Raw genomic sequence first — 22682 nt, forward strand, 5'->3', positions numbered from 1 at the left:
ATTACTTAATGATTGCCTTGTTCACTACCACTGTCCCTTTATTCCCAGATTAAAGAGAAAAAACAAGACACCTTGACAGTGTCCTATCTACAACTTTATACGATTGTACACGGAACAAGGTACTTGGCTCTTCGCCGACGGATAGAGTTATATTGCAAAATAAACGCGTCCCTTGCAAAATTTACTCGGTTTCCGATTAAGAAGTAGTTCCCTTCTTTGGCTAGAAGGATGATATCCCGAAGAAACTAAACGTTGGCTTTTCGCCAAACAAATCAAAAATTGATTGCTCTATCTGTGCATTGCCATTAAAAAAAAAAGGTTGACCCGTGACCGCTAGCCATGGGACTAGCCACAGCCACTCTACCGGCACCGAGAGAACTTTCGAAGGTCTCCCCTCTCGCCCAAGAAAAGTAAGAATGCGAAACGAAACACCGTTACTCAATCGGTTCCTTTATATAGGCGATTCGAAAAAGCCAGTAAACTGGAATTTTCCACCCTCTACAAGTTTGAAGGAACAATATTTTAAAATCAACCGCCTTCTGCCAGCTAGCTTACCAAGTCAGGTAGGCCAGCCCTATAACACGTTATATTGGCAACTGCATTAAAAAAGTATTACTGTCATTTAACAAAAAATAATATCGAACATTCATAAAAACTAAAAATAGGATTATGTAGTGATTCTATCATTACAATACGCAAGCAGGAAGAAATTAATGAATGAATTGTTATTTTAAGTCCACTTTATGCACAGACAGGCTAATCGGGACTGGACCTGCAGTTTAAAGTGGGATCCGAACCACTGTGCTATGTGCTTCCACCGGGTATCGAACCCGGGAACCCTTGATTTCTTCTCAGATGTCTCTAAGCTAATTACAGAGAAAGAGAGAAGTCTCGAAACTGAAGTCTACATAGTGACGATATTGCCCATCACTCTTTGTGGGGAGTTTCGAAATTTCGATACCCTATACAGATACCAATTAAAAGTAAAGAAATATATTCTACAGCACTGACTGTAAGTATAACAAGTAAATAATGCAATTTCATGCAATGGGTTCGTAATGGGACAGATGGCTTGATATATTGTAACTGCATTTAAGAGAGTTAATGTGTTGTGAAGCATTGGCAACAGTCACAGCTCTGATCAATTGATTATCTAAAATGGTTTCCAAAGGTGTACATTGCTATGATGTTGGTCGAGTTAGACCGCAACCAGAGCAGATATTCTTCCTTGTAAAAGTGCTTGAATTTGTGTTTTGAGTCAACTTTATGCACAGATAAACTTATTAATAAATTGGGATCCGAACCATATGTGCCTCCAACCTAGATATCGAACCCGGTCAATGACATTACCACTACTCCACTGGAGAAACCCACTTGAGTTTTTTTTTAATGGTATATTCAATGGTCGCATCTTGTGAGAAGGAAAATACTAAGTATCGTCAATCGTTTGTGACGAGACCAAATCCAACAGCATCTAATCGTAGAATCCTTTCCTCGAGTTTTCATCGGAGAGCGTAGGAAAACTTCAATGCTCTTGGGTACATCAAACGTTAGAGATGGAGTTGTAAGATCCATCCCATTTCTTGTTTGACAGTTTGTTTGATTTTTGTATTATTGATTGATTGATTTGTCGTATTAAGTCCACTTCAAGCACAGCAACGCTAACGGGGACGACCTACAGTTTAGAGTGGGGTCCGAACCACTGTGTCATGTTCCTCCACTGGGTACCGAACCAGAGACCCTTGATTAAAGACGACGCCCATTCCATTTCTTACAGTTTCAAACGTATACTTCACATTTTCCGGTATAGAAAACTACAGTTTGTAGGTTTTTTATTTAAACAATCGTTCCATCTCCCTAAAAAGCAATGATTAAGACAGTTTTGACATCACTGATAAGTATAATAAGGCGCAGGCCTTGCTCCAAATAAGGCCCACTCCCTTGTTGGAATTGGAATTATCTAGAAAGTGTCGAGTAATTGTATGAGCTCCTGACACATGGAGGTCAAAGCAGTAGCAACAGCAGTATAGGCAAATTAGGGCCGGAGACGGAAGAAACTGGAAAGCTAATTTTAGTTTTATTACATTCCTTGGTACCCTTTATAACTCCTGAGAAAAATCACCGAAAATCGGAGGTGGGGAACGTGCATAAATTTTGAAAAATGTCCGCCGTTTTGAAAATTTAAAAAAAAATTACGTTTGCGCGATAACGGTGAGCCATAAAATAATGCTGCTTGCTCTATTTTACTTTAAATGCTTTAAAAAATCTGAACTATGTAAAAGAAAGCACAAATGATTGAAAATTAAAAGAAAAACGTATTTACATAAATTTAATCCAAATACTTGATGTTATCGCGTAGTTACATAGGCTGTTCTTGGAACGGCAATTCTGAACAATTTTCAAGTCCGTTGAATGAAGAAATAAGTTGCAACTCGCATGTTGAAACGATCTTCGATTAATACACGATTAGTAGAACACGTTGCGCAGCCCATCGTTGCGCGATAACGGTGTGCCACCTTGTCCTTGAGCCGCTCATCTGACTTGCCGTCTCAACCCGGCAAGCGCATCACTCTGATGGTGTTGCCTTTGCAATTCCTGTTCATGCGTGTTGTTTTGTGAATCGATTCAATGAATGCACGTCTCCCCTCAAGTCCTGGGTTGCATGAAGTGGACGTAAAATTGTAGAGCCAGCACGTCCTCTATGTGCGGTTTAGTCCAATGTTCTTTGGACGCCAACAAGCGCTGGTTGGAATAGTCACATTTTTTTAAGATATTGGGTTGTGTCACACAGATTTCCGCCTGCATAGCAGAGACAAATATCACACATTTCCATTCTTCCAGTGGCCGTGGGCGTCTACAGTACGAACAGTGTGATCGGCGTTATCGGAAATTTCTCCTCAGTAGCCTCGTTTGATGTTTGTATAGCTACGGAAGTCCATTTCTTTAAAATCTCACTAAAAAAGATACACCTAAGTTATGGAGGGAAGAGATTAAGTGTCTCGAACGAAATCGCATGTGAAGAAAAGTTGCCGATGCATACCTGCACAGCCGCCTCAAAAGATCGCGAGAGCTGAAGACATGATGGGAGTGTGGAACGGGGATGACGTTTTCGTCACTATTGCTCTTGTCCAGTCTTACGGCGGGCGGCCTACGTGCCGGCAAGGGAAATGAGGAGCGGGGAGGCAGGCCCGTACCCAGGATTTTTTTGAGGGGGGTGAGCATACCCATAGGCAAATTTAAATATTTTTTTCTCATTTATACACTGTATGTGTGTGTGTATATATACATATATATCTGTGTGTGTGGGTGTGTGTGTGTGTGTATGTATGTATGTTTGTGTGTGGGGGTGTGTATAGGAAAGGGTGGGTAGAGAAATTTGCTCATTTTGTTACGAAATGTTGAGGAACAGCATTTTCTAACCTATATGTATGCAACGACGTGACAAATATTTGCAGTTGACACTGACATTTGTTTCTGTCAGAGAGCGAAAAAAATGTAGGTAGGGGTAGACTACATGTGTGCATAATGCAAATAATTCAAATAACCTACGAAAAGCAACATGTGTGTGGGGGGTTGATAGATGAGGGTTCACACCCACTTTGCAAAGTCCCTGACTTTTCCAGGTATTTTACATAACTGTGTAATGATTTAACATGTTAAACGATTTTCGCTTGGCAGAATTTGTAACCGGAAACACGTTTCATTTTATCTTCCCAAAAATCTTCTTTTTTGGGTAATATTGCTTATAAAAAGGTTCTTTTATTTTATTTTTCATTTATTTTCAAAAATGTTCGACAAACGTGATTCACTTGATTAACTTACAAAGTTGAAGTATAACTCTTATTTTTTAAGAAAGCTTTTTTAAAAAAATCATTTGTTTCCAATAACCTCAGTCCTAGCCTTGTTTTCATGACTCCTCTAGTTGTCAAAGACTTTGGAGTCAGTGCGAACCCTGTAATAAATTATCTGAAGGGAACGGCTAAATGACTTCACCCTGGCAGTGTGTCTGCTGGCGTAATATTGTTTCTATGGTGTATTTTCACTCTTAGAATCTTAATAAATGCCAGTGGCAACCGCAGGGACGTAGCTAGGTTGATCAGTTCGGGGGGGCCCAAAACTTAAGATTTTTTTTCTATCAAACCATTAAAAACTAACAAACTATTAATATACCATATATGCTTACATAAGTATATGTACAGTATGTGTATATGTATATATATGTAAATCCATGTATTTTCTCTTATGTCAGATTTTTGAGACACCAAGAACAATGTCACTAGTCCTTACTCCTTAGATTTGTAAATTTGCTCGAAGAAAATTGAGAAGTAGAGGAAACCCTCTTCCGTCAGTTTAGATATAAAAAGGTGCTGGAATCAGGTGCACAAGTATGACAACGGTGCGAAAATGAAATGTTTGTGTAATGAGTTCAAGATAGGCATCCCATGTATATTGTTTATACCAGAATCGAATCCGACGGCCTTTAGTGCAAGGCGACACCCTTAACCACTATTCTATGGGACATGCACGAGTCTTTTGTGGCGTCGTACTGTACACATTGGAGAATGATGTCTATATATATGAAATTTTATGCACACATCTAATTTCTTAAAAGTAATCTTCTTTACGCGTGCAAAACTGAATATATGATGGCAATAGAAACAACAAAATTCCCGCGCGCTCAAATTATTGCGCTCTAGTCTTTCAAGGTTCGATCCCTGGTAGGAACTCCAAAATTTTTGTGATGGCCTAACATCGTGAGGACAATTGGGAAGCTACTTGAAATCAATATGTAAGCGAATTCCACTCTCAAAACTAGATGGGACTCGATGTGATGACCACGCGTCACCGAATGGAAAAAGACTTCGGAGGCTTTATCCTTCAAAATTAATTTTACTGAATAACTGTAGTTTTCTTTAGAGGACCTGAATATGGCTTTTTTGCACAGTACAATGTTGTTTTCTTTTACCCTACTTTTATAGTTTTTCATTCAAAGGATTCCACTCCCGAAGCATGAGCATGACGCAATACTAAACCAGAGGTCCAAGGTTCAGACCTTGGACAGGTGTGGTTGCATCATGTCTTGCATCGCTATTCCTTCGGATCCTCATTCAATCTCATCGTCGCATTTAACCCAAGAGGTAGAAAAGCGGCGTAAAATAACGAAATAGAAATTATTGATTGACTTGGTTCATTTTACTTTACTTTTCTGACACTTTTTGGTTAATCGTGAAGATGAGAATGAGTTACGGTTAATTTGATGAAAGGACCATCACAAAGAAGACACATTCTCAGGCCGGGATTCGAACACGGGACATTCTGCTTCGAAGCGTAACCTGCTAACCACTCCACCACGGAGTTGTCGGCCCAAATAGAAATGAAAATTAGAAAATGCAGTCTTGAATTTGCAGGAACAGAGTTCACCAGCAAAGGCAAAAGATTTTCGCTCCCACTAGGATAGACAAATAACAGAAAATGCTTGATAAGTAATTTGGCTCTCCATATTTCATGATATTATTATGTAAGTAACTATTATTCACTATATAACTTTGGATTAATTTTATTTGTATGTCTAGTCAACTTTCCCGCCTAAGCAGCAGCCACAGCGTCTGCATTTGCGGGTGGAGGCGAGAGTTGTTAAAGGTCCAGGAATTTTAAATACATTCAATTCCCATCCAGGAGAGAAAATTAGCAAGCGTAAATGGGTTTTGAACCGTAAGGAACCTCTTCATCTGTAACGTTTTCAATTCGGTCCATGATTTTTTTTTTTCAGATGAATTTAATTTCGATCCAGGAACCTTATTTCCTGAAGAATTTAAATACGGCCAATGAACATTTTTTTTCCGGATCAGTTTAAATAGGGTCAAGTTCTGTATTGAAATGAAACAATTCGCAACTTGGTACGAATTTAGATTGTGCGAGAGAAAAGGTTCCGGTCCTATTACGGAATCCTATAGAACAAATTAGAATGTATGCGTTCCCTAATCTTTAAACAATCCCAGGGTTGTTAATGGTCCAGGTATTGTAAATAAATTCAGTTCACATCCGGGAGAGAAAATCAGCAAGTGTAAATGGGTTCAATTCGGTCCAGGAACCTTTTTTCCGTATGAATTTAAATACGGTGCAGGAACTCTTTTTTCGGTAAAATTTAAATACGGTCCAGTAATCTTGTTTTGCGGCTGAATTTAAACACTGTCAAAGAACCTTTTTTCCAGGATGAATTAAAATTCGGTGCAGGAGTATTTTCCGGATCAATTTAAATACGATCCAGTAACCCTTTTTTAATGGAACAATACACTACTATGGCCGAATTTAAATTGTGCGAGAAGAAAGGTTCCGGTCCTGCAACGGGACACAATAAAACCCACAGAAGTTATGGGTAGATGGACATTTGACAACCCAGGTGAAGGCTAAATGAAGAAAAATCACAAAATATGCAAAATTTTGAAACGTATTATTTCTAAAGCATGCACACTACTATATAAAGTTGACTACATACCTAGTTTCCTTCCTTAATTTAAATGTGACTTATTCTTCATCACATGCGAGATCAACCGCCCTGGGAGTCAAACCCGGTCTCCTGTGTGGTAGTCGGTCACCAATGTAGAAAGTCAATGTGTTGGACATTTGGTCGATCAGTCAATCCTACTTCAATTTTTTCGAGAGGAAAAAGAGCTGGCAGCTTCACACTCGAAATGTCACTTCGCCTACCCCCATGGAGGAGTGGTTAGCACATCGTGCTACGATGCCAGGTGTGCGGGTTCGAATTTCGGACTGTGCATGGGTGTTTTTGAGTGTCCATTGATCAATTTAATCATATCATCACTCATCCCTATCTTCGCAATTAACCAAATGTGGCAGAAGAGCAAAGTAAAATGAATCAAATTAATCGAAATTTCACTCGCAATGCATGAAAATGAGATCTCAAGCACTCCGTGATCCTACCGGAATCTCACGTTTACAGAAGCTAACTATGAAATCACTTCTCGGATCAAACTCTTCTTCCAACTAGCTGACAGTCATCAATTGTCGACCAATCAACAAAGTAGGGCAAAAAGAAGCAGAAGGATATAAAGTCGGTACATTACAAAGGCTTATTATGGCCTTTCTCTTCATTGAAGGTTATGAGCACAAGGGTTGTGTGGGAACCTGAAGGAACCGCGACATCTTTGTCATTCATCTACCGCCAGAAAAGGGACAAACAGTAGAATTTTGTCTCTTGCAATTTGAAAAGCCTATGTCCATGCTGAACCATAAAGTAATTAGCCCAGAAAGTCCTAGCTACCTGCAATGCGTTTCGGCGCGGCCGATAACCAGAGCCAGATGAAGAGAAGATTTTGTGGGAAGGGGTGACCTGGCTTAGACCCCCTTGTGTGCATGAAGGGAAAGTTTGTTTTCAAAAGTTCCCCGACTTCCCAGAAAGGGACGGCCCATAAAATCACTGCATTTCCTACCAATACATCCGTTTGTGTTCAACCAAAGTGTATGTCACCGTAGGATCAGAGTGCTTCGAGTTCTGTCGATTGCGGAACTTCTTGAGTCTTTTGTCAACATGGTGCCAATCAGAGTTTCTTTCTGCCAAGGTCGTTGCACCTATGAATCGGCTCTTCAGCTTGAGTGACAAAAGACATGTTGTACGGAAGAAAGTTGTACCGGAAATATTACCTTCTTAAATACGATGAAACCTGTAAAACATCCACAGATATTTATTCGGGGGTGGTCCCTTTGACAAAACATCAATATTCTCAAAATTCTTCGAACGGACTGTGTAAAACATTGTAATACTCCAAAAACTGAACCTGCTCGGCAACACAAGGAAAATGCCTCATTTAGCAATCAATGTGCCTTTGTTAAGTTGGTAAGTTCAGTATGGCACTACATTTTAAATAATGCTGATGGAATAAATCAATAAAGTTTGTTAAATGACAACGACTCCTTACCACAAGAATATAATTATTCTTTACGGATATCCCCTATAACGGTTGGGGGTTCGACGTGCTGACCACACGTCACCCCATTACTGGTTAAAGATCTCCACACCTTTAGGTAGGATTGTGGGAGGGACTGGCAGTCGGGAGATAGACCAAGGCCCTTCCAGGGCTGTCGAACCCGGGTTATTATTTATTTATAGATGCTTATATTATGTGCAACCTCACATGTCTTTCCAGTGACTTATTGCAAGGGTTTGTTATTGTACTTGACTCAACAAAATAAGCTTACTGTGTGAGGCAGATTCATACGAACAAAAATACCCAAAATAATAACAATAATAATAATTTACTTCAAAATTACAGAAATGTATTTACTTGTTCTTGTTTAAATTTTCGATTCTTCGAAAAGTTTGTTAAGGAGTTGAGTTGAGTTGGTGGTTTTTAAGTCCACTTTATGCACAGTAAGGCAAATTGGGACTGGACCTATCAATTTAAAGTAAGATCCGGACCACTGTGTACCTCCACCCATGTATTGAACCCGGGACCCCTCGATTACAAGGCAACAACGCTATCACTGCACAATCTTGGAGGCATCGTTTGTTAAGGAGGATTCTCAAAATCGGTCTTCACGATACCGAGAAAAATATGCGACTCGAGAAATCGTACAGTTGTGAAGATAATTACTTTTAACACGTTGCGTGTTTTAGACTGTTTCAATAGTAGAATAGATTTTTACTACTTACCTGGAGATATGAGGCATCCTGCCACCATTATATTTATTTAGCGTGTATTGCGCTCTGATTCGGGACCAGTTGTAACTGTTTGCATATATGTGGTTTACCGCTGCACAAGCGGTCGTTCTTCAATATACTCAAGCTCAAAACATTGTTTGGACGCAACGGCAACACTCAACGCCCAACCCTGCCTGCTGTTGACCTGCGACTCTAGGGGTAGAAAGACCGCTCCCTCAAAATTCCGAGAAACAACGAAGTTCTAGGTTCCTACATTGACATCCACTACAGCTAGAACCAGGAAAACGAGAAAGAAGTGTGGTTTTGGGTTCGTGCCACTCAAATTAAGAACAGTGTTTCTAACTGAAAGAAAAAATTACTGAAAAACTATTTTGCAATATTTGTCATGAAAGTAAAATTTCAGAACAGTTTGCCGGGGCCACGTGAACGTTTCGGGGGGCCAGTGCCCCCCTAACCCGGGCCCCCCGAACGACGTCCCTGGGCAAACGAACTATTAAATGGGGATGCATACATATGGGATAAAATGTGCCATTATCAACTACTCGTAGCATGGAATTTTTTGGCCTTGATGTCCTCTGCACACTGTGAAAGTGGTCTGTTGTAAGGTCACACCACTGTGTATTTATGTACAGTGTCTCTTAAAAGTTTTAGGACAACGACATTTTAAACTATTCAACCCAATTTACAAAAGGCGTTGGTGGGTTGCGTGCAGAGTTAGGCTAAATTTCAGGGTTGCCACATGCACAATAGGTATTAGTGAAATACGCGAAAGAAAGAAATCCAAGTATCATTGTATAAAAGTAGAAAAAAATATCTGTATTACATTTGTGGCAAATGAGAAATACTTTCTGAAAGAAATAAAATCGATTTTCTAGTATTTCATAGCTGATGAGTCTACACAAAGGAAAAGATGAGAGATGAAACAGAAGGGGACAACAGAGAGGAGAAGAGGGAAAGAGGAAAAGCAAAGGAGGGAAGAAAGTGAAGGACAGAAGTGGATAGGAGAAGTAATGAGGAGAAAGGCAAAAGATGCGAGAAGAGATGTGGAAAATGGAGCAAAGAGGAGAGAAGAGAGGAAGTCAATCAGGATGAGTTTGGAAAGGAGAGAAGGAGACGAGAAGAGGGGAGTGGAGAATAGAGTGAAAGAGAGAAGAAGAGAAGAAAGAAAAGAAGAGGAGAAGAGTGCAGTGGAGTCGGAAATATAAGACAGGAGAGGAGATAAGAGGAGTGGAGAAGAGTGGGATGGAGACAAGAGGGGAGAAATGGAGGGAGGGCGATATGAGATAAAGCAGAGGAGAAGGAGGGGAGAGAAGAAGGAGAAGGAGAAGAGGCTGGACTGGAGACGAGAGGAGGGAATATGTAGTTGTAGCAAATATCGTCTCGGCGTCAAGAATTGATGCATTGATCAAATTATCGACATGAAACATTCAATAACATTTTAAAATATATTGTAGAATGTATTAGATGGGCGCGAAATGCCTTTTGGTTGGGTCAGAGCAAGACAAAATCTTCGACGTAAGATCTTTGATTTTACCTGCGATTATACCACTAAAAACATGAATGTAATTTTAATATTCATAAGAATTATCCAATTTTTCTCCACTTCTCGGTTCGTTGAAATGGAGATTTTGTTATTTCTCCTCCCCCAATCGTTAATTCCAAACTGAATCATTACGTTTCACACGGCGTGGACAATGAGCACAATGGGATATGTCTAAAACTTATGAAAAATTTATGCCACCGGAGGGGTTTGAACCCACGACCGTCAGGTTGACAATCCTTAACGGTATCCACTACCTTACAAGCTTGCGCTCCTGAAAGCAGGTAGAAGCAGCTGACCAATGTGAAATGTAGATCAAACTCTTCTCCTACATGTAATGTGCAATGAATACTTGTTTGTAACAAAGAAAACGATGGTACTACGAATCGGCGAAAACATTGAATGGAGAATTGCACATGATGAAAGCTTTTCATTCGATATTTTCGGAGGTATCCTCGCATTGAACTCGAGTGGGAAAGGCGATAAAATTAGTATGTCCTGAATTGCCACAAACATAAATAGTTATTTCATTAATATTTGTCAATGCCTTTGAAGCAGTACACAATTATCGTTAGAGTATCATAATTCACGATCTTATACAGGAAAATATCCCTTTGGTCGTGTGTCAATTCATTTTTTTTAAAGTAAATTTTAGTAAACTAACTGAATAGGTATGCATAGGTATGCCTAGGCCCTGCATGGGTTGTTGCGCGACGGATTATTATAACTGCATAGTATGTGTGTAAGTGCCTGTTTCTTTGTTTTTTTTTCGTTTTCGTGAGTAACAATTAAATGTGTGGCACACAGAGATACTTTTATGCGAAATCAATTAACTGTACCCTGACCCAGCCTCTCTGGATCAAAGCCGCGCATAGTGGAAGAGAATGAGAAGGGGGAAAGGGGGGGGGGGGATCGAGTGGACAGAGCGAAGCCGTACATGTTGTTGGGAAGGTTGGTAACTGCTGTGGCTTTTCTCTCTCCACGTAATCCAGTTCATCTCATGTGTTCAAAGCTGCTCAGATACTTGTTTTCGTTCACCTGCTCCAGAGATAAGTGGGACAGAGTGTAGTTCGCATACATGTAGAAAGTAAACAAACTTATCTCAGAATGAAAATTCCAGAGAGTATCAAAACGTTTGCTTCAGCAATGAATGACTGATCATACATAATTCTCTTGCCAAAATCTAGTGGTCTAAAATTCATTTGAAGACTTGATAGTATATATTTACTAGATTCCAAGTTATAAGGAATTATTTCGTAGATGTTCATGTAAATGTAATAAAGTTACAAATAAAATATCCACAAGCTTAGATATACTAATACGAAGAAAGAAATTCAGAGTTAAATTTCAAATGTATGTGTATAAAGTAAATCTATAAGTAAAGAGCTATATGAGAGTATTGATCTTCCTTTTTGCTTGCAGGATAAAGTTTACAATATAGAGGCGACAGAATAATTAAGATATATTGTTCCAAGGGAAACCAAGGGCGTAGTCAGGCACGTATCCGGGAATTCCTTTCGGGGGGGGGCTGAACACCATTTTTTTAAGGGGTATAGATAGAACCTCACAATTATATGTTTAAGGTCAGTGGTGGAAATTTGGTTCCAAAGCCGGAGGGAAGGAAGGAAAGTTTACTTTCTCTTGTTAGACAAGGCTTAGGATTAAGAGGCCATAGTATGGAGGCAAAAAAATGGGGAGCAACTATCCCCTAAATCGTCACCACTGTTTAAGGCTGTGATTTTAATCAGAACGTGAAATCGGAACTTTTTTTACCACTCGACTCCTCAGTTCCCATTAACTTTGTGTGCCGGAACCATCTTAGTATGTGTGTTCGTCCATTTCTTCTCATCAGGCATCAAAACATCTGTGTACCAGGTAACCAAAAGTGTTTTTACGAAGCTATTACACATGCACGGGATGGACAATCCACTCGACAACACGAGATTCAAACTGTGTGCTGCGAACTTGACGCAGACAGTTCTCGAATATTGCTCTGATTCGAGCCTGAACACCACTAATGTGTCTTGTCCTCCCATGTTTGCAGCTCTTTTAAAAAGCCGAAACCCACCAAATTGTTCATATTCAGGCCCAAGCACTTGCAAGTGTTCAAGATTGTCTGTCACAGCTTCAGCAGTCTTGTCATATATCGGCACGAAACAAAGGAAGTCTTCTATAGAATACAGCTGGATCGCGAAGCAATTAATGCACAGTGAAATCCCTTCCGTTCTCAACACATCTAATGTTTCTTCTCTCAATATGATCAAATTCTTACTCATTTAGGTATCTCCAGTGACGTGCCCAAGGGAGGGTTGGCGGGGTCATAACCCCATTTGACACAGTATTCCTTAAAAAAAAGAAAGTCAAAGACAGGAAAAATGGCAAAATGAGGACTGACCACCAAAAATAGTATGCGTAACCCCTCTCCCTGAAAATCGTGGGCACGCCACTCTTTATCTCGGACACATTTTTAAAAATCAACTCACCAGAGGTTTTTATCATTTCGTATTAGAGACTGAAGTAAAGCATCTTTAACATAATCAAATAAATCATGAACAAGCCCTTGAATTGAACGCATAAAAGGAAATGATGTCAGAGACAACACCAATTTTCTCATTGGATCCGAGGTTCGGTCAAATAATTTCTTTTTGGAATGGTTCTAATTAACGTGTATTTATATCCTCATTATATTCTAGAGCGTTGCGCAGATAAACGATTTATAAATATTGCGAGTGGTTCGACTCCTCTTATTCAAGAACATCCCCTCTCGCGCCTTCCCGAGATTAAAAATTACAACGAATCGCTGTGCAGCTTCCAAATGCTGACAAGTTTCTACATAGTACTCAAGTTTGCTGCGACAATACTGAAAGCTCAAGAAAAGTTTACGTGCAATATTATCAACAACAGGGTTATAGAACATTCTCCGTCTTGCCTTGATAAGTTTTTCTTTCCTTAAATTATCGTCACATTATCTAAGAAGCCAAAATCCTAATTTTATCTAATGTAAACAGAAATATTTCCTGAAGGTGTGGGGGGCTCGAGCCCCTTGATTCCCACCTTGGATACGCGCAAGTAACAATAACAGGGTTATAGAACATTATACGTCTTTCCTCGATAATTATTTCTCTCCTTAAATTATCGTCACGTTATCTTATTTCACACCACAACAAACCAAAAACCTCATTTTATCTAGTGTAAAACGAAAACTTTCAGGGTTGGCTCAAGCCCCATAAGCCCCCCCCTTGGATACGTGCCTAGGCGTAGTGTATTGGTCAGAGTTCTTGATAGCATTGTAAGCTGTCCAAGGTTTGATCCTCTATACGAGGTGTTCTTTCTTTTAAAAATATATATTTTTCCTTCTTTTAAACAAGAACATGGTAAGATTAATTGTAATACCAGTGTACGGTGGCTACATTGTTCGCATCTGGAATTTGCTAAAAAAATATAAACAAATAAATGAATTGACACACGTTCAAAGGGATATTTTCCTGTATAAGATCGTGAATTATGATACTCTAACGATAATTGTGTACTGCTTCAAAGGCATTGACAAATATTAATGAAATAACTATTTATGTTTGTGGCAATTCAGGACATACTAATTTTATCGCCTTTCCCACTCGAGTTCAATGCGAGGATACCTCCGCAAATATCGAATGAAAAGCTTTCATCATGTGCAATTCTCCATTCAATGTTTTCGCCGATTCGTAGTACCATCGTTTTCTTTGTTACAAACAAGTATTCATTGCACATTACATGTAGGAGAAGAGTTTGATCTACATTTCACATTGGTCAGCTGCTTCTACCTGCTTCCAGGAGCGCAAGCTTGTAGGGTAGTGGATACCGTTAAGGATCGTCAACCTGACGGTCGTGGGTTCAAACCCCTCCGGTGGCATACATTTTTCATAAGTTTTAGACATATCCCATTGTGCTCATTGTCCACGCCGTGTGAAACGTAATTATTCAGTTTGGAATTAACGATTGGGGGAGGAGGAATAACAAAATCTCCATTTCAACGAACCGAGAAGTGGAGAAAAATTGGATAATTCTTATGAATATTAAAATTACATTCATGTTTTTAGTGGTATAATCGCAGGTAAAATCAAAGATCTTACGTCGAAGATTTTGTCTTGCTCTGACCCAACCAAAAGGCATTTCGCGCCCATCTAATACATTCTACAATACATTTTAAAATGTTATTGAATGTTTCATGTCGATAATTTGATCAATGCATCAATTCTTGACGCCGAGACGATATTTGCTACAACTACATATTCTATCCTCTCGTCTCCAGTCCAGTCTCTTCTCCTTCTTCTCTCCCCTCCTTCTCCTCTGCTTTATCTCATATCGCCCTCCCTCCATTTCTCCCCTCTTGTCTCCATCCCACTCTTCTCCACTCCTCTTATCCCCTCTCCTGTCTTATATTTCCGACTCCACTGCACTCTTCTCCTCTTCTTTTCTTTCTTCTCTTCTTCTCTCTTTCACTCTATTCTCCACTCCCCTCTTCTTCTCCTCTTCTCTCATCCTGATTGACTTCCTCTCTTCTCTCCTCTTTGCTCCATTTTCCTCATCTCTTCTCGCATCTTTTGCCTTTCTCCTCATTACTTCTCCTATCCACTTCTGTCCTTCACTTTCTTCCCTCCTTTGCTTTTCCTCTTTCCCTCTTCTCCTCTCTGTTGTCCCCTTCTGTTTCATCTCTCATCTTTTCCTTTGTGTAGACTCATCAGCTATGAAATACTAGAAAATCGATTTTCTTTCTTTCAGAAAGTATTTCTCATTTGCCACAAATGTAATACAGATATTTTTTTCTACTTTTATACAATGATACTTGGATTTCTTTCTTTCGCGTATTTCACAAATATCTATTGTGCATGTGGCAAACCTGAAATTTAGCCTAACTCTACACGCAACCCACCAACGCCTTGTGTAAATTGGGTTGCCTAGTTTAAAATGTCGTTGTCCTAAAACTTTTGAGAGACACTGTACAAGACAATTACAAGTAGAAAAGAAGAAAAGTTGCAGTAAAACAAATTCCGATCGACAGAATTTCGTAAATAATAATGTACTTAATTTCTTGAGTGTTTTGGACAAATAACATTATATGTTAAAAGTACTTCAGGCAATTTTTGCCCCAAAAATCTAGCAACGATTCTGCTGTGAAGGGGATTCTATTTACATAATATTAATTAACCCTAAGCCATTGATTGCCAGAATGGACAACAGTTGTAGAAAAACTCTCATGTCGGAGAAAGAAAACAAAGTTATTTTTATCCTTCTGCTCAGTGGTGGCGAAGAGGGATCACAGACCTTGCGGTGCGGGTGGAGAGCTAAATGCCCCTTACATGGTTGGTTTTGCATTGCAGTCATTGAGGAACCTTTCTTCCATAATGTAAAGAGTATAGAAAATTTCCCTCTATTCCAAATATGTGAAACATTTGTGACCGAGCCGAGGCAAAAAGGTCGGGATATGGATTAAAAGGAATGGACTGTCCCGACTAAATCGGAACGTCTGATAGCCTTGCATCAATGGTTATAGAACTAAAATAGCCCAATATTGCAGACTGCATACTTCTAGAGCCTGCCTTTGTCCAGAAATAACCTTTTCATTTGTGCAAGGACAAAATCAAAATTCATGCAAAATTTGAAAAGCCATCAACGTAATTTTTGTAGGTTCAAAATTATTCGTTAAAATTTAAAAAAAATTATGGCTCGTAGGGGCGGGACATGGCTCCCTGCCCCCACCTACCTGGGTACGGGCCTGCGGGGAGGTGACCAATCCATCGCGATAAGGAACACAGCAGCCTGTCTCGGCGCCACCGCTGTTGTCTGGTTGGTCTGCTGCGTATTCCCCGCTCCCCGCTAGCCCTTGCAAGAACGTAGACCGCCCGCCGTAAGACTGGACAAGAGCTTTAGCTAATCTACAGGAATGGAAGATGAAGGCAAAGCAGATCTTATGTTTGGTTCAGTGGCGTAACGGCCGCCCCGGAGGAGGAGGACGGTAGAGGACGGTAGAACGGAGGAGGACGGTAGAAGCACATAGTGGTACGGATCTCACTTTAAATCGTAGGTCCAGTCCCGATTAGCCTTAAATGTATATAAAGTAGACTTAAAAAAACAGCTCAATCAATCAAATTCAGTAGAGAGATTCAGTTGGTCATCCAGTCGGCAGTCGATACCTTATTGCTACACGGCACCTAAAGAAACAAACTTGATAATTCATGGCCTTTTATACCAGTAATATTAGTTATACACGTGATATTTAAAATGTAACTTCCCACCAAATATTATCAAGGGGGGCCCAAGCCTCAATATGTAATTGAAATAAAATCTGAGATAAATTTCCCACCTTGTTCACACCTGTTACGTTTTACTTCATACGGGCCCAAAAACTCAGGAGTGGAGCTCAGAGAAGCAATTATACCTTTTCTCTTAGGTCCAGTAGCCCCTATTCCAACACGCAGGGTATACAGTATATGCAGTGGTAGAAGTAAAAATTGCTAGCTGCTAATTTGCTTGTTCGGGTTAGGGAATAGAAGGAAGGATCCTTACGTGGGTTGTCGTAGCCCCTGGCGGAGTGGTTAGCCAAATGCGCTACGACATCAGAGGTTCCGCGTTCGAATCCCCGTCTGGACATTGATGTTAGTGAGTGTTCATTCATCAATTTTATCATCACTCATTCCCATCTTCGCAAATTAGCCAAAAGTTGCAGAAAAAAGAAGTAAAAAATAGCAAATCATTCATTCAATAAAAACCTTATATAGGTCAACTTGAAGACAATGCAGAAAGTGAAGGATGCTTATTCAAATATCCTATCTGGGGGGATGCTTTATGATTTTTTCTTACCTGAGGCGATAACATCACCCTCTCCACACACACACACACATACACACTCCTCACACACACTTTCCGAACCCTGATGATCTATTAACAAAAATGGTTCCTCTTTGTTGAAAAAAGTATTTAAGAAATATCAGTGGTCTATCGAAAAGAAATGGCATCGTCAAAATTATGAAAAATAATATTGAAGTCCACTAACACCATAATTATACCGCGTTTGTTACAACCTGTCCCGGTTCCCGCGCTAGCTGGTCGCTGGCTTTTCTCCGTGCTGGGGAAAGTCAAAGCCAGGCAGCCAATTAAAATACGCAACGTCTCAACAGTGTCTACGTAAGCAGGCGCTTCTGGCTTCCATTCGCTCCTCGCTGCCCAGCAGACGATTTTTTCCTCGTTTCTCATTGGCACCGAACCTGTCGAGCGATCGCTAACGCGGGAAACGGGACAGGTTCTAACAAACGCGGTATAAACACCGTGACCTTGCAGCAACAATTAATTTTTTTGGGGTGTGGGGTCCAGTCCTTCCAATCGGTATATAATTGAGTGGCAAATTTCCAGTGAATAGAATACCATCGTCACTTTATTATCTATCTCTCAGGACTGAAGCTGCTATTTCTCCGTACCAGATTTTAATTGACCTCATGATGTTAGGTCACCGTACACAATCAAGAGGTCCAGTTCAACCTCCATAATTGCAGTAATAAGTTTACTTGAGTAGTAGTAGTATTAGAAGCGTAATGTGAGCGGCTCTTACGTTGAATCTTGGCCTGGCGAAGCCAGGGGATTGCTCTTGGGTCATAAAGCAATCAACCTCAAAGTCCCGCGGTAGCTCAATCGTTAGGGAACTTGACTACCATGCAGGAGCCACTGCGTGCGTAGAACGCTTTTTTCCCAACTGTTCAAGCGGCTCCAGCGACCACCTAGCGTCGTATAAACTGGGTACCTGGAGGAAACCCTGGGGAGTATAGGCGGCCAGGGGCGTGGTGCTGATAATATCAACCCCACCTTCGCCGTGCTCAAGAAAAAGTGGAGCTTTAACTCCACTTCGGCCTTCACGGAATAGTGCAAAGCGCACGGAAAGACTTTACTTTACTATCCTTTAAACAATTTCCCCAAACAGTTTTTTTTTCTTAAATATATGTGTGTATTGTTTGTAACCTATTTTTTTTAAAAAAATGTTTCGAACAAAAAATGCAAAGGATCACTACCAAATATTTGGCTGCGTGAAGCGACAATATTTCTAATTTCTTCATCCAGTTTTTTTTATGAGAGATTCAAAACATCCTGATTTAGTTTCGAGAAAGTACTACACTGATATGTATAGCCTAAGTCCATGACAAGAAATGGGAAGGGAGGGTATTTGCGGTAAAAGTTACTTTATTTTAGAACTAGGATGGGGGGGCACTAGCTAACCATTGTAGTTCCGTCAAACTCTGGTATCATATCGATATTTTTTTTTCTCACTAAGGGGCCCCCCAATATTTTACTTTCAGAGGGGACCCAGGCAACTGCGCTACGCCACTGGTTTGGTTTGAGTCAGGGAGTCGTAACGGAACGAAATGAAGCGGTATTTCAATTATGGTTTCCGTTACGTTACTACCAGAAACAGAATAACATTTTTCGTGAACAGAAACGTTACCTCAGGCATATCAAACATTACATTACAGGTGAGCATAACGGCACCGAACCATAACTGATCTGTAAAGGAGTAGGTTGATACGTGACTCTTTAACGTTACATGCTTTGCCTGTAACCAGTAACGTTACAGGGTATGAAAGGGGTTCGTCACGTATTGACCAGTAACTTTAGTGTGTATGGAATCTGATAGTAATCCTTACAATTATAACTTAGTTGAGGTCACGGCCCCCCGAGCCATGAACAATTTTAATTTGAACGTATAAAAACGTACAAAAATTACGTTGATGGTTTTTCAAATTTTGCATGAATTTCGATTTTGTCCTTGCACAATTGAATAGGTTGTTTCTGGACAGAGGCAGGCTCTAGAAGTATGCAGTCTGCAATATTGGACTATTTTAGTTCTATAACCATTGATGCAAGGCTATCAGACGTTCCGATTTAGTCGAGACACTCCATTCCTTTTAATCCATGTCCCGACTTTTTCGTCTCGAGTGGGACACTTCTTACTATAAGGGAAGAAAGACTCTTGAGCCACTCCAGACATTGTACTGGTTATGTAGGACTTTCTGTATAATACTGTGTACATTATTAAAATTGGCTGAACTTTTTATGAGTCAAGAACAGTTGTTTGACACTCGACAAATAGGAACCCCTTGATTGTTGAATGGTTTCTTCTATTACAGTGTCACTAATGTTTCACATAATTAGAACAGAGGGCAATTTTCTATACTCTTTACATTATGGAAGAAAGGTTCCTCAATGACTCCAATACAAAACCAACCATATAAGGGGCATATACATCTATCCGCACCGCCAGGTCTGTGATCCCTTTTCGCCACCACTGAGCAGAAGGATTAAAAAAAATGTTTTCTTTCTCCAACATCAGGTGTTTTCTGCAACTGATGTCCATTCTGTCACTCAATGGCTTAGGGTTAATTAATATTATGTAAAAAGGAAAATCCACTTCACAGCAAAATCGATTCTTGATTTTTGGGGCAAAAAATTGCCTGAAGTACTTTTAACATATATTGTTATTTGTCGAAAACACTCATGATTGATTGATTTAGTTAATTTTACTTCGCGTTTTGAGCCCCTTGGCTAATTTGCGAAGATGAGGATGAGTGATGAAATTGATGAATGTCCATTCACAAACAACCAAGCCCAAGCGAGATTCGAACCCGGGACCCTTGGCGTCGCAGCGCGATGTACGTACTAACCAGTAGGCCACAGGGTCCGGCTAAACACTCAAGAAATTAACTACATTATTATTTACGAAATTCTGTCAATCGATTTTTTTTACTGCATATAAACTGTGTATAAAAGAGAATATATGTGTATTTACCAGAGTGTGGTCTTACATAAATTGATAAAAACAGCAATATAGAAACTGATAGAATAGGAAATAGTAAAAAATAAGGTTTTTAACATGACAAAGTAATTAGTTTAGTTTGTTAATTATAAGAAACATAAGTTAATTACAATAAATATAAATGAAATGCGCTAAATAAGTACAACTGTTTGGTTTGAAGGTAGTGAATATATCGAATTTGTGCAAAAATTTGCATTATAACCAGTAAATTAAACAACGTTTGCCTTAGAATAGCACAAAATAGCATACTTATTAGATTAATAACAAACTTTCTGATGCAGTAAAGTATTGACTAGGGCTGAATGATTCAATTACTGTAAAATATTAGTCTCAGATTGAAGTAAATAAAGTGTAAACAATACCATTTGTTTGTAAAAATAGGGTTGTTAATTCCTCTGATAGCAGAAACATCAACTTGTACACAGTAAATTTGAGAGTTTTAGCAATATTTGTCCCGAAATGGATATAAGTGTAACTTGTTAAGCGTGCCAAATACAAAATATTTAAGAAACAGTACAGTATAACTTCAATTTGGAAAGCTAACAGTACTCTATTGTTTCTACATAGGCGTCTGTAGTGGTAAGATACATCCAGTCCTTAAGATTTTTGGCCTTCCATTCATCCTCAGCGTCACCATTAGTCACAAAGCAAAAAATGCGAAATCTTGTGGTTGTTATAATTTCTACTTTTCATGCAATCACCTACACTATAGTATTATGTTTAGTGAATTTTGCAGTCTTCCTGATTGGTCTGCTAAAGTTAGTAATCAATAAAAATATACTTGCATAGAAAAATCCTGATATAGTTGGATTCTCAAAAGTATGTACAATCAGTGTTCTTGCTACATTTAGCACCTAATATAGTATAAATTGAAGTCTAGTTAGTGTTGGGCTGTAAAATGTTCTGGTACATGTAGTTACTTGAAATAGCAAATATTGGCTGTGTAACTGGTAAAGCACTCACAAAAATCAACTTCGTTTCCTCGTAGTACTCCCTGAAAGTGTTTCTTGCACGCTAATAAGGCTCTGGCGTGTGTTCCTTTGCCTCCTATAAGCCTCTGTAAAATTCACATTGACCAGTGATTAACCATTCAACATGCTGTAGAGCCTAAGCTTTAAGCTTCAGTCAGTGGAATTTAGTCCTCAGGGACATATAGTGATTGTAGAATAAAAAATAGAAGCCTCGAATAATGCAGTATAACAGATACAAATAACCCCTGGTATTAATGAAACACTCAAAAAAGTCAATAGTTCTTGAAACGTACCCAGAATAAAAACCTATAAGGCTAAATAGCATTGTAAGAAAAGTTTGGCAGGTGGACTTAAGAGCCACGTAGTCATCTGCTAATATCGACTTGTCCTGTGATTTGTCATTATATTGTTAAATTGTTATATTTAAGGGAAGAAAGAAACAATATTAATAAACGTTCAGTTATAGTACTCTTGGTAAAGGGTTTTCAGTCCTTAGACACATAATAATTTTAGTTACAGTAAAAGTCTGGCCTCTTATAAGCGCAAAAAAGTACAAATACAGTTTATCTAGTAAGCAAAAGCAAAAATACAATAACTGCGCAACATACTTAAAAATTAAGCAAGCCGTGATATTCTAGTGGCCCATAATAAGTCTAAAATATACTCGAAATACTCTGACATAAGGTTGACGGTTATCTGAGATCAAAATTTTCAAGCTTTCTCTCATGCATAAAGTGGCTCTAGGAATCACTAAGCCTCAATAAAATGGAAACATGCAGTAAAGGCACTTGGAGAGTTGTGGTGATCACGTCATATGAAAAAGATGCAAGAACAAGAATATATGGAACCCTACTCATATATTTAGGAAACTTTACCTACCCTAACAGTAAGAAAATACCGAGGAAACTCTAAAATAAAAAAAACTTTCCTACGAAGCAAACCAAAAATAGCGTAGTGGAAGTCAATAAACCCTAACAAAAACAACAACATTCAACAACTACATAAAAACAAAAACAATAATAATAATAATAAAGTTTGTGGGTAAAGTTTTACTAAAAAGTACTTCTTCCTTAGTGATTAGAGATTTTTTTTTAAATAAAGAACAAAACTGGAAGTTAAAAATATAAGATACGAAATGCAATAAATAGAAAAATTAATAAAAGAAGTTGAAAAAAATATCTTTGCAAGTCTAAACTGCAATAAAAAATGTAGCCTGAATAGATGAAATTGTGATATTAGAGTAAAAAATGGAAATAAACTTTTAAAATAACAAGTTAAAAGTTGAAAAATGTCTTTGTGAGTCCAAAATTTAATAAAAAATGTTGCCTGAATAGATGAAATTGTGATATTAGAGTAAAAAATAAACCTAAACTTCAGCTAAAGTTGAAGAAACGCAGTTTGTGTGTCTAAATTGCCATGCAAACTCTTGCTTGAATCGTTCAAATAGCGTTTTCTGAGTAAAAATACACGGAAAATGTGAAATATTGGCCCTAACAGTAAAAAATATGGGCAATTTTACGTGAATCCTGGTGTTTATAAGGCAATAATCAAAGGGTCCGTGGTTCGCAACCTAGAAATAAGGGCAAATAGTGGATCGCATCCACTTTAACCTGTAGATACTGGGACTGATTGTTCCTAGTTCAGCCAAATTCC

Source organism: Lepisma saccharinum, chromosome 2, assembly GCF_977018435.1.
Source record: "Lepisma saccharinum chromosome 2, izLepSacc3.1, whole genome shotgun sequence".
In the NCBI taxonomy this organism is placed as follows: domain Eukaryota; kingdom Metazoa; phylum Arthropoda; class Insecta; order Zygentoma; family Lepismatidae; genus Lepisma; species Lepisma saccharinum.